General features: G+C 44.0%; 1 protein-coding gene across 4 annotated transcripts in view; it reads left to right on the forward strand.

Annotated features, from left to right (window-relative positions):
* Nucleotides 1–13,711, forward strand: part of LOC126458124 (wiskott-Aldrich syndrome protein family member 3) — a 270,241-nt gene that overhangs the window by 123,202 nt on the left and 133,328 nt on the right. For 2 of the 4 annotated variants that reach the window (XM_050094956.1, XM_050094958.1), the window contains exons 2-3: nucleotides 4,206–4,271; nucleotides 12,931–12,963. The gene's annotated coding sequence lies outside the window, so the exon portion shown is untranslated. The remainder of the gene's footprint in view (nucleotides 1–4,205; nucleotides 4,272–12,930; nucleotides 12,964–13,711) is intronic. The other 2 variants (XM_050094955.1, XM_050094957.1) reach the window with 1 other exon arrangement.

The following is a 13,711-nucleotide window of genomic DNA, read 5'->3' on the forward strand; positions in this document are numbered from 1 at the left end:
TTACTGCATAACATAGCCAATAGATAGCGTATGATTTTAACTGTTGCCTACATTGAAAGTGAAGATCTCGAGCCATGCAGAAAGACCGCAGGTACTGCCTATATCAAAACAGATGTAACATACCGGACATTCATACACTTGTTCCTCCCCCCCCCCCCCTTTCTTTTGGACAGTCTGTTTAATATACTTGACAAATTCCGTATTCCTTTCCCGTACTCTAATTCCCTTTTACATCTACAGCTGCACTCCGCAAGTCACCATACGAGGGGCAATCCAAAATAAAAGCACAGTGTTTTTTTAACACTTGTTTTCCATACCTTCGATATTTTCACACTATGTTCATACATTCTTGAGACACGGAATGTCATTTCCTTCGCTTTCAGCTACCTTACGCAACCGAGGAACTAAGGCCCGTATACACGCGCGGTAGAAGTCAGGGCCAGCACGTTTGAGAAACTGTTCAGCATCCTTCGCAATGGAGTCGTAATCTTCAAATCTCGTTCCGCGAAGGGATTGCTTCAATTTACCGAAGAGGTCATATTCAAATAGCGCAACATCGGGACTGTAGGGTGGGTGTTCCAGTTTTGTCAAGCCTAGCTTTGTGATCTCGGTGATGATTTTCTTACTGACACGTGACCGGGCGCTATCGTGCAACAGCAAAACATCGAGTTTTTGCCGATGTCGTCGAACGCTTCCGTGTGGCATGATGTTCACAGGTAACAGCCTTTCCGAACCAATATCACCTTCGCCATCACTTTCGTTGCTGAAGCCACAGTTTCGATTCAACGTGTTTGCATGATGCCATTCGATCGATCACCTTTTTGCCTACGGTTCAGAGTGATGCAACCAGGTTACATCTTCCGTCACAATCATTGGAAGGAAGTAGTCTCCGCAATTCCCGTGCTGTCCTTCGTATTTCTTTGTGGGCATCCGTCAACATTCTCGGAGTCAACCTTGCACAAACTTTCTTCAACTTCAGCTGTATCAATATCCTGCACACAATAGCTTCTCCTACTCCAATTCGGACTGACAGTTCTCTGTTACGTGCGTTTTTCAGACAAAATCAGATTGTGAATACATCGCACTCTGTCAGGTGTCTGTGCACTGTGCAGTGCTTGGGTCGCATCGCGGGAGCTTCAGAGCATTGGCTTGCTCACTTTCACCAGATAACCAGCTTGTCCAACGACTTACTGTACTGCGATCGACAGAGTTACCCCCACCGTCTGTACAACCCTCAATGTCTAATTTTAGCGTCCTGGTCGTTGCGAGAGTCATCTATTGGAACGTGACCTAGTGGGATTTTGTAGAAGTTGCTACTAGGAGCTCCTTTCTAGCAACGTCTCCCGTCGAAGTTTGTTGAACATCTCACTGACACGCTGACTAAACAAAAAAGACTGATCTTGTAACTATTTTGTGAATATTTTATGTCTTCCGTTAGTCCAATTTGGTAAGGGTCCTGGGCCAACAAACAGTACTAAGTAGTTAGTCCGGTGTGCCTTCCTTCGTACTATCATTGATAATTTTTTACGCTGGTCTAGGTACCGTTACTTCTGTTATGCCTGATTCTCCCACCACTTCCAAATTTCTTACCTCTTCATTTAGCTTCTTCATACGAGGGGCTTTCCGTGAGTAATGCAACACACCTTTTTCGTGAAAGCAGGTTGGTTTTATTAAGGATTTCAGTACACCACATTATTCCCTACTTTTTTGGCTGCAAAACTCGATTTTCCATCATCCCCGTTCAATGCGTCAGCCTTATGCCACCTTACTGGGACGACTTGTATGCCCGCATGGTACTACGCTACTGGTCGACGGTTGAGCCAACTTCTTGCTGCATCATATACCTCCCCATCATATTGGCCGAAACAGGTGGAAGCAGGGAGGTGCGAGATCCGGGCGGTAGGGTGGATGAGGAAGGACAGACCAATGAATGCGAAAATATTTTGTTGACACCGACCTACATAGGGCGGAACGATCACCACGATAAAATAAAGGAAATCAGAGCTCGTACGGCAAGATATAGGTGTTCATTCTTTCCGCTCGCTGTACGAGATTGGAATAATAGAGAATTGTGAAGATGATTCGATGAACCCTCTGCCATGCACTTAAACGTGATTTGCAGAGTATCGATGTAAATGAATGAAATTTTGTGAGCTGTTCTTGGATGAGCAAATTTGTGTGAGGCGTTGCGTTGTCATGGGGAAGTTCGTTTGCATTTTTGTAGCGACGGCCGCGCTGATGTTGTTTCCTCGGTTTTTTGAGGGTAGCACAACATTTCATAGCTTATTATTGCACCGTGAGGGAGAACGTCAAACAGAATAACCCCTTCAGAGTACCAGAACCCCGTCGCCGTACAGATGGTCATGCGTTGTTGTTTACGCTCTTCTGTTACGCGACGAGGAACCCTTGTGTTCCCTAACTGGCGGACGACTGTGTCAGTACTAGCGGCAGAGGCGTCTAGTTGTGCAGAGAGTTGTTAACGATCCGTCGATCACCGCGGATGTGTCAGCACGTTCTAAAATTGCAGGAGTCACAGCCGTGTGCGATCAGTGTGTATGCGGGAGATCGGATAGGTTTCCGCCACCTTGTTGCGATGGTGACAGACGCCTTGCCCAACGACTCACTGTACTTTTGTTCTCACTGTCAGAGGTCTCCGTAGACATTCTGCAAGAGCCTCTGATTATCTACGATGCTCTGGTTTTCCGCCAAAAGAAACTCACTGACAGCTCTCTGCTTGGAACGTACCTCCGCTACAGGCCCATATTGAAGGCTACATACAGCGCCGCCACCGTTCCGTTCGGTCCTTTGTGAAACAATAGAGGGGGTATTCCACTATGTTACCACAACAATTCCGAAGTTTTTCAACCGAAATTGGCCGAGAAAAGAAATGTTGCGTTGCTTATTGAACGCTCCTCGTAACTGCTGTCTGTATAGAGCTTCCCACAGTTGCCCCTGAAATAGTATCTTCTTAATATGTGTCACCCTAAAAACATGTTTGTCTCCATTCTCGTTTCAGGAATTGGTAAAGCGTTTGCGCGATTGTAGGGGTTTGCTCTTCAGAATCATAACTGCTACACGTCCATTATCGTACCCTTTGTTGAAGTCATTTACTCGCCTCTCGCACAGACGGCAGCAGACAGTTAACCCCAAGAGCCGGTAGTAGAGACCTGTTTGCGCCCTTGCGGTAGTGTTAACCGCATTGCTTCATCTTGTGTTCGGTAGCTCGTGTGCTTCCCCGTTGGCGCATGACCGGATGTCAGCGGGAAGCGGCAACCTCAATATCTTGGCCAGTCAGTCGCAGTGCAGACGTTCTCCTCCACTTTCCCACCCCCTGTGATCGGCCATTCATTTGTGCGGGAACACTTGGTCAAGGCCAGGCAACACATAAACAAGTCATACTTTATTGACGAATTCTCTGTGTTTAGGAGGAAACCCAGGCGGGCGGTCCGGAAAAAACCTAAACAATGTAGCTGGTGCCACGTAGCTCGGGGAAACTTTGAGGACGATCCCGAAGCACGACAAGGTCTGTTTCACACGAGTTCAAACTGAACCATTGAATTTACTGTGTGGGATTTAGCCATAAAGCGTAAAGCTAAACTTCTAACAACAAGCTTACTGTGTCTTTCACCTACAAGTCAGCCATGTCAGAAATAACTATTCTGCAATAAATATTGCTTCCGGATGACACGAGGCTTTTGCCTTCCGGGCTGTTAGGGCATCAGCATGAAGTACAAAGAACAGTAGCGTAGTTTGACGCAGCAGAGTTGAGCTTACAGTATAAAATATTTGATACTGAAAGTCTGAGATTTCACCTAAGCTAACTCTTTTGTTTGTGTATATAGTTCTGCATTCAGCCTGACTGGGTCGCTGTGGTAAAAGTCAGACATCAGGCAAACTTTATTACTCATATGACACGTTTCTGAATTTATTCGTCATTAGGTATCCAGGAGCGATTTCTGCACGTAGATGTGACGTTTTAAAGTTGTATGTGAAACATTCGCACAGTAGTCTGCAGCAATAGCTCCTCGATATCTGATGATGGATAAATACCGATACCCATCATATGAGCAATAGTCATTCCTTGGATGGTGTCTGACTTTCACAACTGCGACGCAGTCGGCCTGAACCCAGAGCAGGTTATTATAACAATGGTCGCCTGCCTCATGCATGTCTGTCACATTTATATTATTTTGTTTGTGTTACAGGTACGAGAAACTGAATCCATGGACTGTGCTACAGGCAGTGGACTTCGACAATGTTCTGGGTTGAGTGTAAGTACCGCACGCTTATCACTGAAAGATGCAGGAAGGGAAACGCAAATGGAAATTCCATTTCGTCTTAAAACACATAGCTGAAGACCTGTTTCAGCTTTAATCTTACAAGAGTAATGAAAGGTACCCGAAAACAGCAGCGATGAGTAACGTAATAAAAAGCAACTGACCCATGCTTGTACCAGTTTAGCAGTGCTATCCGTTTTCTTTCCTTGCTCTGCGGTGATATACAATCTTATCCGTTTCATGTTTGTGGGTGTCTCACCATATAAGGTCACAGAAAAAAATCGCAGCACCAAGAATGAGTTATGTTACACAAACGAAAATTGGTAGGCGTGTTTCTTCGTCCGAAAGATGTCTCTTCAAATTTTGCGCCAGGTGCATAAGAGATCGGACTTCGTGAGTTCATATCAAGAAAGCTTTTAAGGCGGTAAAGATGCCATTATCAACAGCTCACTGAGTTTGAATGAGGTCGTGTAACAGAGCTACGAGAAGCCAGATGTCCCTTCTGCGATATTACAGAAATACTTGGCAGGAATGTAGCCACTGTACAAGAGTAGCGGTAGAGGTGGTCACGAGAATGTACGAGGTGCATTCAAGTTCTAAGGCCTACGATTTTTTTTCTCCGGACTGGAAAGAGATAGAAACATGCGCATTGTTTTAAAATGAGGCCGCGTTCATTGTCAATACGTCCCAGAGATGGCAGCACCATACGGCAGATGGAATTTTACCGCCAGCGGCGAGAATGAGAACTGTTTTAAATACTTAAAATGGCGACGTTTTCCTTACTTGAACAGCGTGCAATCATTCGTTTTCTGAATTTGAGTGGTGTGAAACCAATTGAAATTCATCGACAGTTGAAGGAGACGTGGTGATGGAGTTATGGATGTGTCGAAAGTGCGTTCGTGGGTGCAACAGTTTAATGAAGGCAGAACATCATGTGACAAACCGAAACAACCTCAGGCTCACACAAGCCGGTCTGACGACATGATCGAGAAAGTGGAGAGAATTTTGGGGAATCGCCGAATGACTGTTGAACAGATCGCCTCCAGATTTGGCATTTCTGTGGGTTCTGTGCACACAATCCTGCATGACGACCTGAAAATGCGAAAAGTGTCATCCAGGTGGGTGCCACGAATGCTGACGGACGACCACATGGCTGCCCGTGTGGCATGTTGCCAAGCAATGTTGATGCGCAACGACAGCATGAATGGGACTTTCTTTTTGTCGGTTGTGACAATGGATGAGATGTGGATGCCATTTTTCAATCCAGAAACAAAGCACCAGTCAGCTCAATGGAAGCACACAGATTCATCGCCACCAAAAAAATTTCGGGTAACCGCCAGTGCTGAAAAAATGGTGTCCATGTTCTGGGACAGCGAGGGCGTAATCATTACCCATTGCGTTCCAAAGGGCACTACGGTAACAGGTGCATCCTACGAAGATGTTTTGAAGAACAAATTCCTTCCTGCACTGCAACAAAAACGTCCGGGAAGGGCTGCGCGTGTGCTGTTTCACCAAGACAACGCACCCACACATCGAGCTAACGTTACGCAACAGTTTCTTCGTGATAACAACTTTGAAGTGATTCCTCATGCTCCCTACTCACCTGACCTGGCTCCTAGTGACTTTTGGCCTTTTCCAACAATGAACGACACTCTCCGTGGCCGCACATTCACCAGCCGTGCTGCTATTGCCTCAGCGATTTTCCAGTGGTCAAAACAGACTCCTAAAGAAGCCTTCGCCGCTGCCGTGGAATCATGGCGTCAGCGTTGTGAAAAATGTGTACGTCTGCAGGGCGATTACGTCGAGAAGTAAAGCCAGTTTCATCGATTTCGGGTGAGTAGTTACTTAGAAAAAAAAATCGGAGGCCTTAGAACTTGAATGCACCGCGTACTGTCGCAAGAAGACTGGCCTCCGGCCGGCCACGTGGCGTTACCGAGAGGAAAGACAATGGTGTTCGGCGTATAGCTCTGGTGCATTGCACTACATATACAGGAGCAATGTGAGCAGCAGTTGCCACCGCTGTGACGCAATGAACTGTTATAAATCGGTTTCTTTAAGGACAGCTCCGAGCCAGACGCCCTATAGCGTGCATTCCACTTACCCTAACGACCACCATTTGCGACTTCAGTTGTGTCAAGCGAGCGCTCATTAGATGGCAGGGTGGGGGTCGGTTGTGTTTTCTGATGAAAGCTGGTTCTTTCTTGCTGCCAGAGATGGCCCTGTGTGTTGGTTAGAAGGAAGACAGTTGAGGGACTGCAAATAACCCGTCTACGTGCGAGACGCACTGGACCTACACCTGGAATTATGTCTGGGGTGCAATTTCGTATGATGGCAGAAGCACACTCGTGGTTATCCCAAGCACCGTGTCCGAAAATTTGTATGTCAGTCTGGTGATTCGACCTGTTGTGCTGCCATTCATGAATAGCATTCCACGGGGTGTTTTCCAACGGAATAACGCTCGCCCACATACCGCTGTTTTAATGAAGCATGCTCTGCAGAGCATCAACATGTTACCTTGGCCTGCTTGATCACTAGATCTGTCTCCATCGAGCACGTCTGGGACATCATCGGACGCCATTAACCATCCTCAAATTGACCGACCAACACACTGACATTCTGCGCCTATACAACACAATCCATGCACGTTTGCATGCTTGCATTCAACGTTATGGCGTTTGCACAGGTGATTAATGTACTTGCATTTCACATTTCCAATAGTATATCTCGAGGTTACATTAACCTGACAAATGCATTCCCGAAATTTCATTACTCCACTTATTTTTTGGTGTTGAGATTCTTTTCCACCAGTGCATATAATCGATGGTTTCGCTTAAGGCGGCACGATATGCAAAACTTTCTACATGTATGCAAGATAATTTCAGCAGGCCAACCAATTCTGTGGACTGACCCTACGTCAGGATGATAAGCGTCACAGCAAATTCGCGTTTATTGTGAACCGGCGTTCATTAACTGAACACTTCATTTTATTAGTGCGTTGGGGGAGGGGGGGGGGGGCGTCCTTCTACCAAGAGGAAGGCCTCAGACACGACCAACTGATTCGGCTCATATTTGGCAATTGGTTTGTTGGCACAACACCCCCCACCGCCCCTCCGTTTTTCGGAAAACTACCCCTGAAGTTAATGACGCGCGATCGATTCACCTAAAAATAATGACGGGCAAAAGACTCAGAATTGACGGGGTCAATAGACAATTGAATACTGAACATTTTTGTCAACTTACATGGCTCCACAATCGTATATTTTCCAACAAATCGACGAAAGAAACCTTTTAGACTGCCGTTGTCTCCATACGATATGCGCCGTTAAATGAAATGACGCCAAGGCCCCTAAGCCAGCCTTGCTTTCGTTGAACAGCTATTACCGTACGGGTACAGAAACGGCAGTTGAAAAAGTTCCTCTCACAGATTTCTAGGAAAATATGCGTTTGCGGACTCCACATATGATGATGAAAAATGCTCAGTGGTCAGTTTTCAGTTATTTATCGATCCCGTCAGTTCTGAGTCTTTTGCCCGTCATTTTTAGGTGTAGTTTTTTTAGAAAACGAGGGTTGTTGAGCCAAAATAACTAGGACTTTCATTTTAGGTTGTGCACAGGCGACCTGTCAGATGTGTGCCGAATCTGTTTTGGCCGTACCTGAGAGGTCTTCCCCTTGTAAGTGAACTGAAATTAGTTCACGACGATGATTTGGTACCGTAAGTGCTTTGCCGTTTGCTCTGCTGTTTGCATACATTTTTGTTCGTCCGAATGGTCTATTCAAAACGATGTTGGCTTTAGACGTACGTGACCGGCAGAAAAAGAGACAGGTCGCGATATAGACCTTCAGACAAACGTATGAATTAGAACACCTGTCAAATAACAATCTGCAGTTAAGTAGCTCTTGGCCTTGACGACTCTGTATCTGACTTGGTATACGAGTCCTGTCATCCCCCTTCGCTCCGCTAATAACTAAAGCTTCTGTTTCGCAACAGCAATCCCGGTTACAGTGCAAAACTAGGGAACGAAACTCGGGTGAAAGTTACATTGACAACCTTTTAGAGGTAATTTATGAAAGAAACGACAATTTAAATAGAAATAAATTTCTAGTAAAACTTTTTAAATAAAGTATGAAATTATTTTTCTCTGCCCCACACAGGTTCTTTACCCTACACAGTCAGTCTTGAAAAATTTGTTCGTGTGAACTCTTAATAGCTATGACAATACTTGTAAGATTTAAAACTAAAAACGTGGGGTGCATGCAGTAGATAATAGTTGGGTCAGTTATGTATTGCACGGACCTTATGTTTTTCGTTGTAAAATTTAAATGTATTGTAATGGCTATTAAAAATTCACAAGCATGAATCTTCAGGATCATCTGTATGAGGCTAGGAGAAATTACTTCAGATTTTGTAGGCCAGTTTAAAAACACATTATATTAAGAACTTGTTTTTAATTAAATAATTACACTAGCTTTTATCCGTGGCTTCGCTCGTATACTTGTATGCTACATACTTTGCACACATCTCCTCCCCTTAATTTCCTCTTCCCCCCTCGAAACCTGGGTTCACTTCCACCAACCGGAAACGAAGAGGGCGAGCAAGGAATGACGCCATTAATCACTAAGTGATTTCCATATGTTTGGACCACTCAAAGATTCAGTGGGAGGAAAGAAGTTCCGTTCTGATGAAGAGGTACGCCACGGGTGCATGAGTGGTTGCGCGGACTACCAAAAGAATTTTTTTTGTAAAGGAATTTTATGCACCTTGTAAGTGCTGGAGGACTTGCATTGAGCGTGGGAGAGATTATGTTGAAAAGTGATACAGTTTTGTACCACTTCTGCACAATAAATAATATTTAAGATTTTCATTTGACTTACCCTCGTAAGAAAAAAAGTCCATGACATCCTCTCTCCTAGGTAAACGAATTTTGCGGATTCGGATGTAGATTAGATCAAAAATAAAAATGGAGTAGAGACATAACCTAATAGCAAGGTTTGCACAAGACCCAATAGTTTTCTATAAAAGAAACTGCTAACATAAACTGTGAAACAAGAAAAATATCGTCAAGAAAAGAACACAGTTCTGTATCTATGTGCGACGTGGACAACGGAGAACGCAGAACTTTCACTGCCTGTGGAAAAAATGGAGCACTCAGAAGAAACAGTCGGACTATCAGTGTAACTTAGTGCACACCATTGGCAAGTATAGATGTTTTCATTACAATTCCCTGTGACAAACAGAACGGCCACCAGAGTTCACAAGTGTTGCATTGAGATCTGGTACGGTCTATATGCGAGCGTGAACAGCGTCAAATGTTGAGTGCTCACTGTAAAGCATATGGAAAACTGCCTACTCCTGTGAGACAACGTTATCAGCACCTGACACGTTAAAGGGGGGCCTCATTGTGCGCCATTTGGCTGGCTTGTGAGATTGTGCAATAGTCAGATTTGTGGAGCATTAGGATGTAACACTGGCCTGATATTGGAGCGCATAGGAATGTGAGGATGGGCATGCTTTTCACCAGGATTCCGGTCGACCGCATCTGACCACGACAAAGAGAGGAACGCTGTATCTGCACCTTTCATCCGAGAACAGGTAATGGACACTCTGCAACACTGTGTCATCCTGCACCATTGGTCGGGTACTAGCAGCAGCCAGACTAGCGAATTACCGTCCCATGCGTACGCTGCTGTCAACACCGACGGCTGCGTTTGAAACGATGGCGTGAATGGGAAGCATGAACTGCTGAGGAATGGCATTGCATTGTTTTCAGCGAAGAATTGTGATTCTGTTGTTGCCACCTGAGTAAGGCGGCGAAATTCGGAGACATCGCATTCTTTGAATGTTTGGGAGAGGCAAGGCGGTTTTACTTAGTCATGGTGTGGGGAGCCATCATGTTTGAGACATGTCAGAGCTGGTTGTGGTTGAGGGAATACTGATGGCACAGCGCTATAACACAAACCTCCTGCATTCTCACTTGTTACCTACTCCCGTGGTCAGCAAGATCCTCAGATCTGTCCCCGGTAGAACGTGTGTGACCGGCTAGGACATAAACTGCTATCCAGAACCAGTATCCAGTGTTAAGAACCAGTTGTAGGTCAGCTTGCCTCAGAAAAGGATACGACGACTCTGACACCCTTCCCAGCCCAGTCAGTGCATGCATCCAGGCCATAGGGGGTGCAACGTCAAACTGAAAAGTGGGCTCGTAGTTCAGATTCTTTGTAAATTTGACACTCGTTTGTAATCACAAAACCACACACCTTCTCAACCCATGAAGTTCCATTTCCTCCTTCGCTGCTGGACGCTTCATTTTTTGTCAGGCAATGCAGTAGAAGCGTTTGAAATTTGATGTTACAGTAGCCTTTTGATCAGATGGATTGGTCAGCAAGTGAATGAAGACGTCCGGCAACACGTCAGCGAGGGGAAAAATCCAAAACAAACAGCATAATGAATGGGAGATGATTGGGCGCATATTATGAGTCGTTGCTAAAAACTAGTTGAATGCTTGATGGAAGGAATAACCGCAGGGAAGGCCGCTAGATATTACTATATAAGACAGACCTTTGACGTAGTATGCGGCTGTTATCCCAAAAGGAAGTGGATAACTCGCAAGCACCAAGACTGGAGCGCATCAGATCAATCTTGGTGTTAATAACTGAAACAGCACTTTCTCCAAACTCGCAGTGGCCGTCAGAACAGATGCCAAGCTAATTTCTGATGCAGCTGAAAAATTGATAGGTCGGAGGTATGTGATCTGTATAGCCAATGAGTACAGAAATACAAGTGCTTTAAGACAACGCATATATTACCTGTTGCACAAGCGCACTCCAACGCCTCTCCCCTCTCCCCATTCACCGCACTATTTTCGTATTGAGCACCTCATTTGTATTCTCGCAAGTGAAGTACATGAACTGGAGCGCCCAGAACCGTACGAAAATATGCTTAGTATATAAATCACTCATCCTAAAAACGGTGTTATGAGCCATTCCCATGCAAAACTGCGCCTCTTACAACGAGAGACATTTAAATGATCTATTAAAGCTCTAACGGAGAACTATGGTAATGCGAAGAAAGAGTGTCGATGTAGGAGGACCAAACACACACATTTTGATGTTGTGACTTACTGCTCCATTTTCCTCTGCTTACAATAATTATGCTTTCCGGACAAATAAATTTTCTAACGACCTGATCATGGTCGTTACAAAAAGTTTATTGTTCAGATAGTATACTGCTGCTGAGCACCCAACAATGAAGGTAAAATGAAACAGACGGCGGGGCGTGTTAGCTGCAGCGAAGCCTGTACACGAATGTTCTGTACGCGTTCGACATTTCATGCAGTATAGGTATGAGAAGGTTGTTTTGAAACCAATTAATACGACATTTCATGTTCGGCAACATGTCTGCAAGACACGATTAAGAGTGCTTGCTACCATCGTGGACGAGCAGTTGGACGGCTTTACCGTGCCCAAGGTAATGGGTATGTCCACAAGTGTTAACTTGCGATTAAAAAAGACAGCTGAAGGTGGATATGCTATGGGAAAGCATGCCCGCTGTCGTAGACGAACCATCACACCGCAATAGGATAGATACGTAGCCCTAGTGGCGAAAAGGAGCAGGCATCTCACTCCTAGGAAGATGGCTTACAGACATTGCAAGCGTTGTGGTGCTCGGGTCTCCCCAGAACTATTTCGCGGCGATTAAATAAGGTTGGTTTGTATTGTGGCGGAACCGGTTTATAGTATTTCGTGACTTTAATTGCTTATAAATGATATTTCAGGTAGATCAAAAAAATATAAAACCAGTTACCTATTGTCAGCGTAACAATTCGTTTGATCTCAAAAATGATTATCCCGGCTAATATTTGTCACTCTGCTAAAGAAATCTCCACTTGACGTTGTGTAGAAATGTTGTCTGTAAAGTCGTGTGAGTGGCACTAAATTGCATAACATTTATCAGATTTTACAAACTGTTACTTAAGATGGAAGCACTTTTCAGTAGCAAAGGGAACATTTAGTCACAAAATACTACCCGCACACAACACTGACGTATGTCTCCTATTAAAATATTTCATGTAAATCGTCCGAAATAATTAGGCTTTATACATCAGCAAATGAGAAATTGATATTACGTAACATGCTGTAAGCACTGTATTTAAGGATTGAATCTGAGCTGAATTCTGTCTTTTAAAGTAGATTCGGGACCACTTATGCACATTTACTTCCATTCATTTATATCTAACAACATTTATGTTTGTTAAAATTCTCGTTTGAAAACGGCCGCGGAGATGTTTTTGCTAAGATGGCGGCAGACAGACGATAATCAATTTGTCTATTGTTATTCTCTATTTATTTTTATATGAAGGTAATATATTGTGATAAAACTCGTTAAGCCTTTTATCTCTATTCTTTAGCATTTAAAATCATTTTCAATGATAAATACCGTCATATTTTTGATACCAGCTACTAGTAAACTCCGCTGTAAGTTACTAGCGGCAACGGCTGCCCTCCTAATTGCGGAGCTGAAAATTATCACTTAAAAACATTGATTAGATCGGATTGGATTACAATTGAAATAAATACAAATCCACGTCTAGAAAATAGCGACTCTATTTGTCAAATAATAATTAACAATATATAATTACAGGTTTTATCTTTACAGACCTCACACGTCTCACGTCGGAACAGTTCATCGGTAAGCACAGGAAGAACAACTGAACAACAAGTATCACAGATAACAAAAAATATAACAGTCGTTGTCCATGAGTGTAGTTCACTGATAATTTAATTCACACAGAAATTAAATTGTTACTGAAATAATTAAATAATTATCGTCATTCTTACATGATACAGTCCTTTCATACGTTGTTGTTGTTGTTGTTGTTGTTGTGGTCTTCAGTCCTGAGACTGGTTTGATGCAGCTCTCCATGCTACTCTATCCTGTGCAAGCTTCTTCATCTCCCAGTACTTACTGCAACCTACATCCTTCTGAATCTGCTTAGTGTATTCATCTCTTGGTCTCCCTCTACGATTTTTACCCTCCACACTGCCCTCCAATGCTAAATTCGTGATCCCCCTGATGCCTCAGAACATGTCCTACCAACCGGTCCCTTCTTCTAGCCAAGTTGTGCCACAAACTTCTCTTCTCCCCAATTCTATTCAATACCTCCTCATTAGTTATGTGATCTACCCATCTAATCTTCAGCATTCTTCTGTAGCACCACATTTCGAAAGCTTCTATTCTCTTCTTGTCCAAACTATTTATCGTCCATGCTTCACTTCCAAACATGGCTAACTCCAAACAAATACTTTCAGAAACGACTTCCTGATAATTAAATCTATACTCGATGTTAACATTTTTCTTCTTCAGAAACGATTTCCTTGCCATTGCCAGTCTACATTTTATATCCTCTCTACTTTGACCATCACCAGTTATTTTGCTC

This window comes from Schistocerca serialis, chromosome 2 (assembly GCF_023864345.2).
Source record: "Schistocerca serialis cubense isolate TAMUIC-IGC-003099 chromosome 2, iqSchSeri2.2, whole genome shotgun sequence".
Taxonomy (NCBI): domain Eukaryota; kingdom Metazoa; phylum Arthropoda; class Insecta; order Orthoptera; family Acrididae; genus Schistocerca; species Schistocerca serialis.